At 42.6% G+C, this 15165-nt stretch overlaps 1 protein-coding gene across 4 annotated transcripts in view; it reads right to left on the bottom strand.

The window, feature by feature from the left end:
• The window catches only part of gnmt (glycine N-methyltransferase), a 128351-nt gene extending 117275 nt beyond the window's left edge, over positions 1-11076 (bottom strand). For 3 of the 4 annotated variants that reach the window (XM_072247586.1, XM_072247594.1, XM_072247613.1), the window contains exons 1-2: positions 10931-11076; positions 3345-3547 (exon numbers count right to left, since the gene is read on the bottom strand). The gene's annotated coding sequence lies outside the window, so the exon portion shown is untranslated. Of the gene's footprint in view, positions 1-3344; positions 3548-10591; positions 10659-10930 lie in introns of those variants that run through there. The other variant, XM_072247600.1, reaches the window with a different exon arrangement.
• Between the last annotated feature and the right edge of the window lie 4089 nt (positions 11077-15165).

The raw sequence follows: 15165 nt of genomic DNA, 5'->3' as shown, positions 1-15165 counted from the left end.
ACAATGTCACGGCAAGGAGAAACATAGAGGGAAGTAAATTAGTAAGAACAAGCCATTTTTAAACTACATGAATGCAACACTTCTAGTGTGGTTTTGATAATATGCATATTTGTTAACTTCATAAGTAAAGTGATAACCGCATCAACAGAAAGGAAATTTCCATTGCCACCTCCCATTGTCTCCCATAGGTGGCACCATTGTTATCTTTCATCTTCTGCTTGCCAGTGAATCAGAATCAAGTTTAATATCACAGGCATATGTCATGAAATCTGTTGTTTTGCGGCAACAGTACATTCCAATAGATAATAGTAAAAGCTACAATTGCACATGTAAATATATCCAAAAGAAGTGAGGTAGTGTACATGGGTTCATTGTCCATTAGAAATCTGATGGTGGAGTTGAAGAAGCTGTTAATGAGATGTTGAGTGCATGTCCTTATTCTAAGAACTCCTTCTTGACAGTAGCAATTAAGAAGATGGCATGTCCTGGGTGATGAGGGTCCTCAATGATGGATGGTGCCTTCTTGAAGCATCACCTTTTGAAGGTGTCATTGATGCAGTGGAGACATGATGATAGTGCCCACAACTTTCTCCAGCCTTTTCTGATCCTGTACAGTGGTTCCTCCACACCAAATGGTGATGCAACCAGTTAGGATGCCCTCCACGGAACATCTGTAGAAACTTGAAAGAGTGTTTGGTGACATACCAAGTCTCCTCAAACTCCTAATGAAATATAGCTGTTGTCCTGCCTTCTTTGTAATTGCACCCAGGAACTGTGATCTTTAGACACCCGGGAACCTGAAACTGCTCATGCTTTCCACTGCTGATCCCTCAATGAGCACTAATGTGTGATCCCTCAATTTTTCCTTCTTGAAGTCCACAATCAATTCCTTGGTCTTACTGACAGTGAGTGCAAGGTTCTTGTTGTGACACCACTCAACGAGCTGATCTATCCCTCTCCTGTACACCTCATCAACATCTGAAATTCTGCCAACAGTAGTTGTGTCAACGGCAAATTTCTAGATGTTGTTTGACCTGTGCCTAGCCACACCATCGTGGGCATAGAGAGAATAGAACTGTCGGCTAAGTACGCATCCTTGAGGTATGCCAGAGTTGATTGTCAGTGAGGAGGTGTTATTTCTGATCTTCCTGATCTGTAGTCTTCCAGAGAGAAAGCCAAGAATCCAGTTGCAGTGGGAGGTACAGAGGCCCAGGTTTTGCAGCTTGTTGATTAGAAGTGAGGGTATGACTCTGTTGAACTCTGAGATGTAATCAATAAACAGCAGCTTGATGTAGATGTTGGTGTTGTGTAGGTGATCCGTGGCCAGTGGAAACCCAGTGAGATTGCATCTGCTGTAGACCTACCAGGCAATAGGCAAATTGCAGTGGGTGCAGATACTTGCTTAAGCAGGAGTTGGTTATGACCATGACCAACCTCTCAAAGCACTTCATCACAGTAGATATGAGTGGAACTTGGATGATAGACATTGAGGCAACTCACTCTGCTCTTCTTGGGCATTGGCATGATTGGCGTTTTTATGAAGCAGGTGGGGACTTACAACTGCAGCAGTGAGAGACTGCAGATGTCCTTCAACACTTTTGCTAGATGGTTTGCACGGGTTTTCAGTGCCCTACCAGGTACACCATCAAGGTATGATATGTTGCAAGGGTTCACCCTCTTGAAAGCTTTTCTGACATTGGCTTCCAAGACAGAGATCGCAGGGTCATCAGACGCTGCAGTGATTTTTTTTCCTGCAGTGTCGTCTTCTGTCTCCATTTCAAAGCATGCGTAAAAGGCATTGAGTTCATCGGGAAATGAAGCATCCCAGCCATCATGATGTCAGGTTTCACCTTGTAGGAAGTAATGCCTGCAAACCCTACCAGCACTGATGTGCATCTGATTTCATCTCTGACTTCAATTAGAATTGTTTTCTCACTCTTAAAATAGCATTCCGTAGGTCGTACCTGGATTTCATGTACAGTTCAGATCGCTGGTCTTGAGTGCCACAGATCTAGTCTTCAGCACATTGTGTATCTCCCGGTTCATCAGCAACCGTTTGGGTATTTGGAAATGTTCTCGAAGGCACACACTCATTCTCAAAAGAATTGATGAAGTCAGTGACAACTGCGGCATATGCGTTCAAATTTGAAGATGAATCCCAGTCCAGCAACTCAAAAGCAGCTCTGTAAATGCTCCTCCACCTCACTTGGTCATACCTCCTTGATCCCGCTGGTGCTGCGATCTTTAGTCAATGAGTCAGTGAATGTACAGGCTGCTCGTGAAATATGAATCCTTCCACATGTATTTCCATATTACGAGGAAGTCAGGCTAAAGCTACCTTCCCCTCTATGGGGAAGCACAGCAGTGCAGCTGTTACAGTTAAAACCAAACTGCAGCAGGAACTGAAGCAACAAAGAATCTGCTGGTTGAACTCTGGGCTGAGCAGCATCTGTGGGTCTGGAGACAGGTGTGAGGGGAGGAATTGTCATGTTTTGGGTTCAAGACCTGCATCAGGACTGAGTGTGGAAAGGATGACAGTCAGTATAATGAATGACAGGATCATTAGCAAGACAGGAGTCTGAGGTGATTGGAGGACTGAGGAGGGATGAAGGGTGACTGGCAGATGGAATGAAGAAAAGAGAGAGAGGCTGGAGCTGAGAATCAGAGGCAGGTCAATGATGGAAGCAGACAGAACAAAGGGCTGATGGAGTGACGTGGGGAAGGAGGGAGGGTAAAGGTGGAGACAGCTGTTGGAAGGAGATAAACAGGAACACACAGGTCCCCAGAGTTGGAATCTGGTAAGTAAAGAAGGTGATAATGGGAACTACTGGAGGAGAGGTGAAGGGCAGATAGAACCAAAACCAGAAGGGAGGATGGGGGAACCAGTAAGTGACATGGGCGTGCATTGGGTGGATGGAACTGGGAAAGGGAGAATGATGAAAATGGATGATTGGAAGCTGCATGAAAAAGGAACAAAAGTAGGAAGATGGAAAGAGAATCTAAAAGGAGAGTGGGATGTGAGGGAATAACACTGGATGTAAGGATTACCTCAAATTCTAAAAATCAATGTCCAATCATTGAGCGATAGACTACCCCAGCAGAATATGAAGTGTTGTTCCTCTAGTTTGCATTGGGCATCACCCTGGCAGTGGAAGAGGCTGAAGATGGACAGGATGGTGTGGGAATGGGAAGGGGAATTGAAATGGAATGCAACTGGGAATTAGGGATGGGCAATATGAGCAGAGAGTAGCTGCTCTGCACATCTGCTCTGCAGGAGGAACTCAGAAGGTCAGGGAGAGTCTGTGGGGGTCATGTTTCGGTCAGGAACCTGTAACAGAACTTACCCCTTTGCCTCCACAGATGCTGCTACTGCAACGTGTTTCTGCCGCAGATTTGGCATTTGCAGTCTCGTCCTTCTGCTGGTGAAGTGACCTCCTCATGACTCCAGATATCAGGGTTCAGGCCTGACCTTGGGTTCTTCCTCTTCCTTCCATATCTCAGAGATATGTGGGTCGGTAGCTTAGTGTGTAGATAAACCAGAGGAGACCTATTGGAATTATAGGGAGAATAGGAAAAAATATATACTGGAATGAGCCAACATCAATATGAAAGGCAAATTACCCTTCCATTTCATATGGAAATATGGATCCATTTGAAGTAGTTTTAAAACATCTCTTGACAAGTCTTCAGGCATGTAACCTCCTGAGCTTTTGTGTCCGCCTCTACCATTTCCTCTGGCAGCTCGTTCCAAATACCCACCACCTCTGTGAAGTATCCTTGGTGCAGGGTTTTGACCCAAGATATCACCTATTCCTTTTCTCCCACAGATGCTGCCTGACCCATTGAGTTCCTCCAGCTGACTGCATGTGCTTCCAGCGTCTATGGCTCAATTGCACCTCAGATCTCTTTTAAATCTTCCCCCCTCCGACCTTAAACCGGTGCCCTCTGGATTTAGACTCCCCTACCCTGGGGAACAAAAGACTGTGACCATCCACCTTATCCATGCCCCTCATGATTTGATATGCCTCTATAAGGTCTGTGTTGTGTACTAGGTGCTTGTTCTTTGTTCCTATCTACTTGTAGAGAGATGGGACTTCCCTTTATTCCCAGGAGGGTGGAGGAGGGGAAGATAAAACATTGGTCCTGGAGCAATCTACGGATATATTACATTTTAAAAATTCCCTAGATGTGTCATGACAATGCTGGGAGGACTTTCCAAAGAAGGTTCACACATGTTATTTTGGCACAATAATATAGGGACTCAATGTGAACACTTGTTTTCCATCAGCACCATCAAAGCTCAATGACTTAGACACCCCGTATCTTTAAAAGTGATCTTGTTTTGTTTGTCTCCAGAGTGGGTGCATTGTAGGAAATGATAACATTCATTGACCATCACTAATTGCGCTTGAATTGAGGAGGCAGTTGAAAGCTAACCACACTGGTGGGTCTTCAGTCACAAATAGGTCAGAATGATTAAAGGCAGCAGTTTTCATTCTCTGAAGGACATTTGTGAGCCAAATGGATTTTTACAATCTTATGGTCAGAATTACCGAAACAGGTTTTACTTTTAAACAAATTTAAAGATTTTAATGAAGAAAAGGAGAAGAATAATTTTCAAGGCCTTGTTATTTTGGACATGTGGTTGACCACTGTTTTCAAGTACGGGTGACTGCTACTTGACAGCTGCTCGGTAACGGAATTTCACCCTTACAGAATTCAGAAATATCTCCCAAAAACTCCAGAATACAGAATTGAAATTCATTCTTAAGACATTTTTGTGTAAGTAAGTAAATAAATGAACACAATTTATTTTCTTCGGTTTGCACTTCTTGATATATATGTAGATGACTTAGCTTCACGTTATAGAAAATTGTGAACTGGACTGATTTTGAAGAACATAGCTCTCCCTGAACATTGCTATTTTCTGCAAAATATCAAAATGTCTATACTATATTATATGTTATTTTTATAATCCATTGTAAGTATGTAGAAATGTTTCTTGAAACTGTCTTCTCACCATTCCAGTAATGGTAAGTTATGTCATTACTTCACACCTCACTGCCAGAAATCTCCCCTTTGTGATGAATTTTCAAAACAAAAAAATTCACTAAGTTAATATTAATAAATATGATTCTGAATTAACTTAAAGATATCTGGAAATACTCAGCAGGTCAGGCAGCATCTATAGAAGGAACCAAACAGTCAACTCAAGACAGATCCATCATCAGGAGCCTTCATCTGCCAGTCCTCAGGAAGGGTCTCAACCAAAACATCAAATGTCCTTCCCTCTCCATAGATGCTGCCTAACCCACTGAGTTCCTCCAGACAACACACATAAAAGTTGCTGGTGAAGGCAGCATCTTCAGGAAGAGTTACGGTCGAGGTTTCGGGCCCAGTCCCTTCATCAGGACTAACAGAGTTCCTCCAGAGTTTTGTGTATTGTTCCTGATTTCAGCACCAGCAGTCTCCCTTATGTCTGTGATTCTGAATTGATTGATATTGGGTTAATTTGATGACTCTTATTTCGTAGAGTTATAGAGAAGTATAGTACAGAAGCAGGTCCTTTAACCTGTCTAGCCTATGCTGAAACCATTTAAACTGCCAACTCCCATGGACCTGCACCGGGACCATAGCCCTCCATACCCCTACTATCCATGTACCTATCCAAACTTTTCTTAAACTTTGAGCTTCTTCCCTGAGGCTGTGACACTGCTGAACCTCTCATCACAGCGCTAAGCAGTATTGCATCCGTATTGTACTGTCTCAGTACTTTTATATCTGTGTGTCGTAGCACTTTTTTTATTCGCAGTTATTTTGTAAATAACACTATTCTTTGCATTTCTGGTCAGATGCTAAATTCATTTCATTGGCTTTGTATCTACACTCACCACAATGACAATAAAGTTGAATCTAATATAATCTAATCTAAATCGAGCTCGCAAGCATCACTTGTACTGGCAGCTCATTCCACCTCTCATGACCCTCTGAGTGAAGAGGTTTCCCCTAATGTTCCCCTTAAACTTCTCACTTTTCACACTTAAGCCATGTCCTCTGGTTGTAGTCCCATCCAACCTGAGTGGGAAAAGCTTACTTGCATTTACCCTATCTATAACCTTCATAATTTTGTATGCCTCTATCACATCTTCTCTCAATCTTCTATGTTCCAAAGAATACAGTCATAACCTATTCAATCTTTCCTTATAACTCAGATCCCCAAGACTCGACACCATACTTGTAAGTTTTCTCTGCACTCTCTCAACCTTGTTTACATCCTTCCTGTAGGTAGTGATCAAAACTGCACACAATACTCCAAATTAGGCTTCACTAACACCTTATACAACTTAAATATAACATCTCATCTTCTGTACTCAGTACTTTGACTTATGAAGACCAATGTGCCAAAAGTTTTCGGTACGACCCTACCTACCTGTGCCGCCACTTTCAATGACTTATGTACCTGTATTCCCAGATCCTTTTGTCCTACAATACTTCTCAGTGCCCTACCGTTCACTGTGTAAGACCTACCTTGGTCGGTCTTACTGAAGTGCGAAACCTTGCACTTATCTGCATTAAATTCCATCTGCCATTTATCAGCCCATTTTTCCGAGTGATGCAGATCCCACTGCAAGCCATGATAGCATTCCTCACTGTCCACTACACCCACAATCTTGGTGTCATCTACAAATTTACTGATCTAGTTAACCACATTATCATCCAGGTCATTGATATAAATGACAAACAACAAAGGACCCAGCACCAATCCCTGTAGCACACCACTAATCATAGGCCTCCAGTCAGAGAGGCAACACTCCATGACCACTCTCTGGCTTCTCTCCCAAAGCCAATGTCTAATCCAATTTACTATCTCATCCTGAATGCCGAGCAACTGAACCTTCTTGACCAGCCACCCATGTGGGACCTTGTCAAATGCCTACTAAAGTCCATGTAGACAACATCCACTGGCCTGCCTTCATCAACTTTCCTGGTAACTTCCTCAAAAATTTTATAAGGTTGGTTAGACATGACCTATCATACGCGAAGCCATGCTGTCTCCCTAATCCACCCATGTCAATCCAAATACTTATATACGTGTATATATATATGTTTTCAATGAGATAAGGAATTGACCCCTAAAGTAGATAGTGAGTCATAGGTCTTTCGTATTGACTTCCATCAAATTTTTCAAGGCAATCTTGAGAGCTACCAGGGAATATTTTACTCCCATCTACCCTTAGAGCAGGGGTTCCCACCCTGGGGCTCAGGGACTTAATGGCATTGGTCCATGGCATAAGACAAGTTGGGAACCTCTGCTTTAGAGCGACACAGTAGCACAGCTGGTGGAGCTGTCGTCTCACAGTGGCGGAGACACGGGGTTCTATCCTGGCCTCGGGTCCTGTTTGTGTGGAACTTGCATGTCCTCCCTGTGTTTACAGGCGCTTCATTTTCCTCCCACATCTCAAAGACATGTAGGTTATTGTAGGTAATCCTTGGAGGAAGAACTCAAGGTAACAAGAGTCGGAGAAGTGCTACAATATAGGGAATCAGGTGACCCGAAGGTGGCTAGAGCAGGGATACAAGTAAGTACTGGCAGGAAGTTGAAGGCAGAGGAAGCTGTTCAGGAGGCAGAGGTGAGGCTGTGTCACAGGAGGCTGGTGGGAGTGGTCACACGAGGCCAAGCTGGGCTAGGATCCTTTCCAACTCCCCAAATGGACACTAGAGGGAAGGAAAGGCATCGTCTAGTTCAGGAGGAGGTGAGAGCAGTAGTGGAGGAGATGAGAGCCTGCAAGGCGGTGGGAATGAAGCAACAGGGAGCTTGGACAAGATGGGAGAATGCGGTTGAGAGGAAAGTGACCTGGGCTGATCTTTGGAAAGCCGAACCACACCGCAACCAATTTCCCATCCAGGCAGTGTATGATGTGCTTCCAAGCCCATCAAACCTGCACACATGGGGCAAGGCAGAGTCACCTACGTGCCTACTGTGCTCCAAGCGAGGAACCCTGGAGCACATCCTCAGCGGCTGTGCAAGGGCACTTGGTGAGGGACGGTACAGGTGGAGGCATGATCAGGTCCTGAAGTCCATCGCTGAAGCCGTCAGCGCCGGAGTTGAGTGGGTGAAGCGGTCCCGACCCTCCAAGCAGACCATTGCCTTTGTCAGAGCTGGGGAGCAGCCAATACCTGCCAAAAGAACATTTGCAGGCATTCTGACCTCTGCAAGGGACTGGCAGCTGTTGGTGGACCTCAAACGGCAGCTGAAGTTCCCCAACCATATCGCAGCCACCACCCTGCGACCAGACATTGTCCTAGTGTCTGAGTCTACTAAGCAAGTGGTGCTGCTGGAGCTGACAGTCCCATGCGAAGATAGCTTGGAGGAGGGCTTTGAAAGGAAGCTCTCCAAGTACGCAGGTCTGGTCGGAAATTGTCAGCAGGCTGGATGGAGAGCGAGGTGTCTCCCAGTGGAGGTTGGTGTAGGGGATTCGTAGACTATTCTTTAGTTAGAGCCTTCACCATTTTGGGCATCGAGAGAGAGAGGAAGAGGAGAGCCATCCTCAGTACCACCGATGCGGCAGAGAAGACCTCAAGATGGCTGTGGCTCAAAAGAGGGGAGCCATGGAGTCATAAGTAGCTAGCCATCTGGACACAAGCTGGGATCTGATCAGCCCCGTTGGGTCACCTGGAGGAGGTTGTATGATGTTGAAAGACCCGAAACACCCGATGATTCCAGGAACATCACTGAAGATGTGTCCAGAAGCATCAATAGATGTATGTACACAGCTGCACTGTCACATTCCCCCTAGCTTGGAGAAGGGAGGCAGAATCTGTGGTGAATTGATGAGAGTACAGCAAGAATAAAATAAAAAGAATGAGAATCAGGTTTACTGTCACTGACACACAGTATTTGCTGTTCTGTGGCAGCAGTTCAATGGAATTAATGTAGAATTAGTGACAATAGGTGCTTGATAGTAGGTCAAAGGGTCTGTGCTGTGCTGTATCCTTTCAGGCTCTATGTAAATGTCCACTGTTAGTAAACCCTTAATATAGGCTACTGGCTAGTAGAACAATATGTTAACAATATGTGTGAGAAAGTAAGTTGCAGGGGTACCAGGAAATAAAGAGATAGGAAGGACACCTGGCTCACTAGGGGTCTCCAGTAGCTTGATTTTTGCAGTGACATTAAAGGAACCTTTCTCAGGTTGACAGGATGTGACTAGTAGATTATAGCAATGAGCCATGTTCAGGCCCTAATTCCTCAAAATCTATACAAATGATTTGGCTAGGACAATCAAAAATCATTATTTTCAAGTTTTCTGAATATATTAATATAGTGGGGAGGAGGAAGTAATGATGCTAGAAGGGTTGGTGGGCAATCTGAGTGTATGGGGAGAACGTGCCAGATGGTACGTAAAACAAACAAAAATGAGGTTATTTACATTGATGCACAAAACAGAGTATTTGTTAAATGTGAGAGATTTGCTGGTATTAATGGTCAAAGAGACATAGGTGTGCTGAAAGAGCAGCAACTGAAAGTTAACATTTAGGTGCAGCAAGCAATTAGAAAGGCAAATGGTATTTATGTAAATGGTTATTGTGAAAACATTTGATTTATAAGAGTAAGGAAGCTGTATTACAGTCGTACAGGGCCCTGATGAGATTGCACCTGAAGTAATGTGTATAACTTTGGTCTGTTTATCTGAGAAAGGATGTGGTTGCCGTTGAAGGAGTGGGACAAAGATTCACTAGGCTGTTGCCAGGAAGGGCACTTTTGCTGTACTGGGCAGACTAATACTATTCTTTATATTCTCAAGATAGCTTATTGAAAGTTGCACATTTTTAAAGATGAGATACAGGAAGAATGCTACTCCTTTCACAGGAATCTAGTACCAGGGACACATCTTAAGAATAAAGGCTAGGCACATAAAACAGAGATGAAAAGATACTAGATGTCTAGGTCCCACTTAAGTTTTTGAGAAATGTAATTGAGTTGAATATTGATTTGAACTGTCATCAAAGACTAGTAAATTTCTACAGAGGTACCGTGAATCACATTCTAACCCATTGAATCTCCATCTTGCATGGAAGGGCCACTGCACAGGATTGGAAAAAGCTGCAGAAAGTTGTAAACTCAGCCAGCTACATCATGGGCACTAGCCTCCCCTGCATTGAGGACATCTTCGAAAGGTGTTGCCTCAAGAAGGCGGCATCTATCATTAAGAGCTCTAATCATCTAGAACATGCCCTATTCTCATTCCTACCATCAGAGGGGAAGAACAGGAGCCTGAAGACACACACTCAACATTTTAGGAATGGCTTCTTCCCCTCTGCAATCAGATCTCTGAAAGGACAATGTACTAACCCATGGACGCCACGTCACTTTTTGTTTCCCTCTCTTTTTGCACTAATTATTTAACTTATTTTTTTAAATATTTAAGTGTGTTTCTTATTGTAATTGATAGTTTTTTGTACTGCTGCTGCAAAACAACAAATTTCATGACGTAGTCCAGTGATATTAAACCTGATTCTGATTTAAACCCCCACTTCTGACCTTCTTAATGATAAAGCAGTTGAAGAAGGTTGGGAAGAAGACACTGACCTGAGAAATATGTACGGTGTTGTCCTGGACCTGGAACATGGTGATCCACCCACCTCTCCCCCCTACAAGCACAACCACATTTCTTTAGGGTTAATGAATCACAGAGTTACACAACAAAGAAACAGGCAATTCAGTCCAACTTCAACATGACATCAAAAATGTCTACCTCAATTAGTCGAACGTGCCTGAACTTGGTGCATATTTCTCTAAACCTATTCCCTTCATACCTTCTAATATTCCTTTTCTATGATACTTTTGTCTGACTTCAACCAGTTTCAAAATCGAATTTACTATCATATACATGAGTACATTCAAGCACAGGTACAATGTAAAACTTACCTGCAGCAGCATCTCACTGGCACATAGACCATTTTAGCAACATTCCAAAGAAAAAACATAAAATGTACACATTTTTACAAGAATGAGCACAATCAGATTAAAGAAGTCGACTTCAGTGCAAAGTGACCAAAGTGATCATAGTGTTGCGATACTGAAGCAGTAGCTGGAGGTGCTGGTTGGTTCAAAAAACAAATCATCGTCAAAGTAAATTTATTCACCACAAAACTACGTTGAGATTCATTTTCTTGCAGGTATTTACAAGAAAATAAAGAAATATGACAGAATTTATGCAAAACTATACATTAACAAAGACATGAAGACTGACAACCAATATGCAAAAGAAGACAAATTGTGCAATTGTGCAAATTTATATATTTATGTGTGTTTTTATATATATATATATTATATATATGTGTGTGTGTGTGTGTGCGCGCGCGCGTGTGTGTGTGTGTGTATATATAAATAATACTGAGCTTAAAGTGAAACTAAAGACTGCAGATTGCAGCGACGACAATTCAGAAGATGTATATCTAATATTGCTGTATATTGACAGCTCCATTGTGTAGTCGTTCTTGAACCTGCTGGCGTGGGACTTCAGTTTTCTGTACCACTATCCAATGTTAGAAGTAAGAGAGGGGCACTGGAATGTTTTCCCTTTGATGCCCACTGACTTTCCTTTTACCGAGATCCCAGGATCACACTGCATTAAATGTTCCCTTGATATCAAGAGACTTCACTCTCTCTCTCCGGGATTCTACTGATTGAATAGTAGTTCTGATGGGTCCTAGAGCAGAGTACTCCGGGTGGAACCCAATTCTTGGTGAATCTGTTAATGGCCTGTATGTGTTGTGAGTTGCAGATATCTGTCTATTGCTGCTACAAATATTTAGATCTAAATCAGTACCAGCAGCAACAACAACAGGAAATGGTATCTGTAGACAGGAACTATGCATCCTTCTTGAGATTACTGATAAGCAAGCCACATTTGCGTCAACCGCAGTTCAAACATAACACATAACTGAAAAACCATTTTGTGCTGATATTGTTAGCCCTAGATATTTGTACAAAAAATCTCAAGCCCTTTCTCTTCCTTGAGCTTTTCGTTTTTAGTGACACATTTTTGCTGTCAGCCTACTACAAAATTAAGCCAGAATTTACAACAAACATCATTTACCTTTATCAAGTGCAATGAAACATATAAATGCATATATCACTTCATGACAAGACAATGCATGATGTGTGCTACTTGCCTTCATCTGACAAGATTATAGGCTCTGAAAATCCCTTCATAAACCTTCTCAACTATTTACTGGAACACAATAGTTCTGACAGTAATTGTGGAGGGAAATGGACAGTTGATTTTTTAAGGCGAGACTCTTTATCTGGTCCAAAAGAGTAAAAAGGGAGATAACTGCTTTGTCAAACATGCGTAAAATGCTAGAAGAACTCAGCAAGTCAGGCAACATCTATGGAAGTGATTAAACAGTTCATGGTTTGGGCTGAGACCCTTTATCAGGACTCAGACCAAAATATTGACTGTTTATTCCCCTCCATAGGTCCTACTTGGCTTACTGAGTTCTTCCAGCATTTTGTGTGTATTTCTCAAGACTTCCAGCATCTCAGAATCTCTTGTGTTAATGATAACTTCTTTGTACTAGCTGTCTCCCAATCTTTCAGTCTGTCTTTGACTGAAAGACTAGCAATGTCTGCAATCTCCTGCATCTCCTCAACTCTTTACTTCTCTTTCCTGCTTCGAGACATGTTTTAAAAAATTAACCTTCTTGACCACCTTTATTATTACCTAGAGATGCTCTCAAGAGTAATATTGCTGGCTGAGAACTATCTGGAGTTATAAATAAAAATAGAAATTTCAGCAGGTTGGGCAGCATCTGTGGTGAAAGAACATCTTTTGATTCTCCAACTTCCCTGATAGTCAAAAACATTTAAATACTGCCAAAACATAATAAACAATTACAATTGTTTTAAATTGTTAAATAGAAGTCACAAATTGCCAAGGGTGGCACAGTAGCATTGCGATTAGCTTAGCACCTTACAGCTATGACGGGGGTTCAATTCTTGCCACTGTCTGAATGAGGTTTCTACCTTCTCCCCATGACAGCGTGGATTTCCTTCAGGTGCCTTTCACATTCCTAAAATGAATGAGTTAGGGTTAGTAAATTGTGAGCATGCTATGTTGATACCGGAAGCTTGGCTACACTTGTGGGTTGTTCCCAGCACATCTCTGGACTGCATTGGTCGTTGACACAAAAAAACACTTTTCACTGTGTGTTTTGATGTACATGTGACCAATAAAGGCAAGCTTTAATCTTTAATCTAATCAAAATCAAGAAACACATTTGTCTTACATGACATGCTAATAATCGTCAATGTGTTTTAAGGGAAATAATTTGAAAGATTTTGTCTTGTGACTGACTGCTTACTGAGCTGCAACACTGTTGAGTGAGGAATCTTCCAAATTTTGTGTGTCTGTCGTAGAACACCACTGTAAAACATTTGTCCTAACACAGGAAGAATCTCCTTTATTTAGTAAAGTACATCTGCTGTAGGTTTGAATTACAAACTATTTTTTCAATAACTTAGAGAACGAAATACAGGATACTGAGACAGAAGTAATTAAAAGGATTACTGTAAATGCAACTAATTTGAAAAGAGTAACATAGAATATATTACTCATGGTCTGACATTTTCCATTGAAGCCAGAAACTAATTGAACCCACTCTTGGACAAATCTGGCACTGGATGTGAGGGCAGATTCTCCAGCAAAAACATAGGGGAATCTTGACTAGCAACAATTCTACCAACAGATAGAGTGCTGCACTGGATTATACTGATATCACAATGGAAAGTTCCAGCAAACTTCTAGGGGCATTTTTAAAAACTTCAGTGTCAAGTCAAGTCGCTTTTTATTGTCATTTCGACCATAAACTGCTGGTACAGAACATAGTAAAAACGAAACAACGAAACCAGGACCATGATGCTACATGAAACAACACAAAACTACACTAGACTAAGTGAGACAACACAAGGCTACACTAGACTACATAAGACAACACAAAAACTACACTAGACTACAGACCTACACAGGACTACATAAAGTGCACAAAACAGTGCAGGGCAGTACAATAAATGATAAACAAGAAATTAGGCACAGTAGAGGACAAATTACAATATAATAATAAATGATGTACAAACATTTGTAGATGTCAGTCTAGTCTCTAGATATTAAGGAGTCTGATGGCTTGGGGAAAGAAATTGTTGCACAGTCTGGTTGTGAGAGCCCGAATGCTTCGGTACCTTTTTCCAGATGGCAGGAGGGAGAAGAGTTTATATGAGGGGCGCGTGGGGTCCTTCACAATACTGTTGGCTTTACGGGTGCAGCGTGTGGTGTAAATGTCTGTAGTGGCCGGAAGAGAGACCCCGATGATCCTCTCAGCTGATCTGACCATCTGCTGCAGGGTCTTGCGATCCGAGGCGGTGCAATTCCCAAACCAGGCCGTGATGCAGCTGCTCAGGATGATCTCGCTACAACGTCTGTAGAATGTGGTGAGGATAGGGGGGTGGGAAATGGACTTTTCTCAGCCTTCGCAGAAAGTAGAGACACTGCTGGGGTCTCTTTGCTATGGAGCTGGTGTTGAGAGACCAGGTGAGATTCTCCGCCAGGTGAACACCAAGAAATTTGGTGCTCTTTATTTGTTTAATAATTTATTATTAAATAAATGTCTTTATTTATTGAGACACAGTGTGGTTTAGGCCCTTCCGGCCCTTCGAGCCACGCCGCCCAGCAGACCCCCCAATTTCCCCCTGGCCTAATCACAGGACAATTTACAATGACCAATCAACCTACCAACTGTTACACTTTTGGACTGTGGATGGAAACCAGAGCACCCGGAGGAAACCCACACAGTCACAAGAAGAACGGACAAACTCCTTACAGGCAGTGGCGGAATTGAACCCAGGTTGCTGGTACTGCAAAGCCTTGTGCTAATCCTTTTGCTTCCTTGCCGCCCCATATGTCACGTGCGAGACCCAAATATGACAGCACTTACAAAGATAAGTGTCAGTAGTCCATGTGTAACCCAGCATAAGTCCAATGTGCTAAAACCCTCCGAGATACCACTAGAAATATTGTTACGTGAACTCATGATCTCCCAATGAACCCTATCGTGGCACATAGACTTTATTTGTCTACCTGCACTCACTTTCTCTGCAGCTGT

This window comes from Mobula birostris, chromosome 2, assembly GCF_030028105.1.
Source record: "Mobula birostris isolate sMobBir1 chromosome 2, sMobBir1.hap1, whole genome shotgun sequence".
Classification (NCBI taxonomy): domain Eukaryota; kingdom Metazoa; phylum Chordata; class Chondrichthyes; order Myliobatiformes; family Myliobatidae; genus Mobula; species Mobula birostris.
This window is presented reverse-complemented; position numbering and strand designations above follow the sequence as displayed.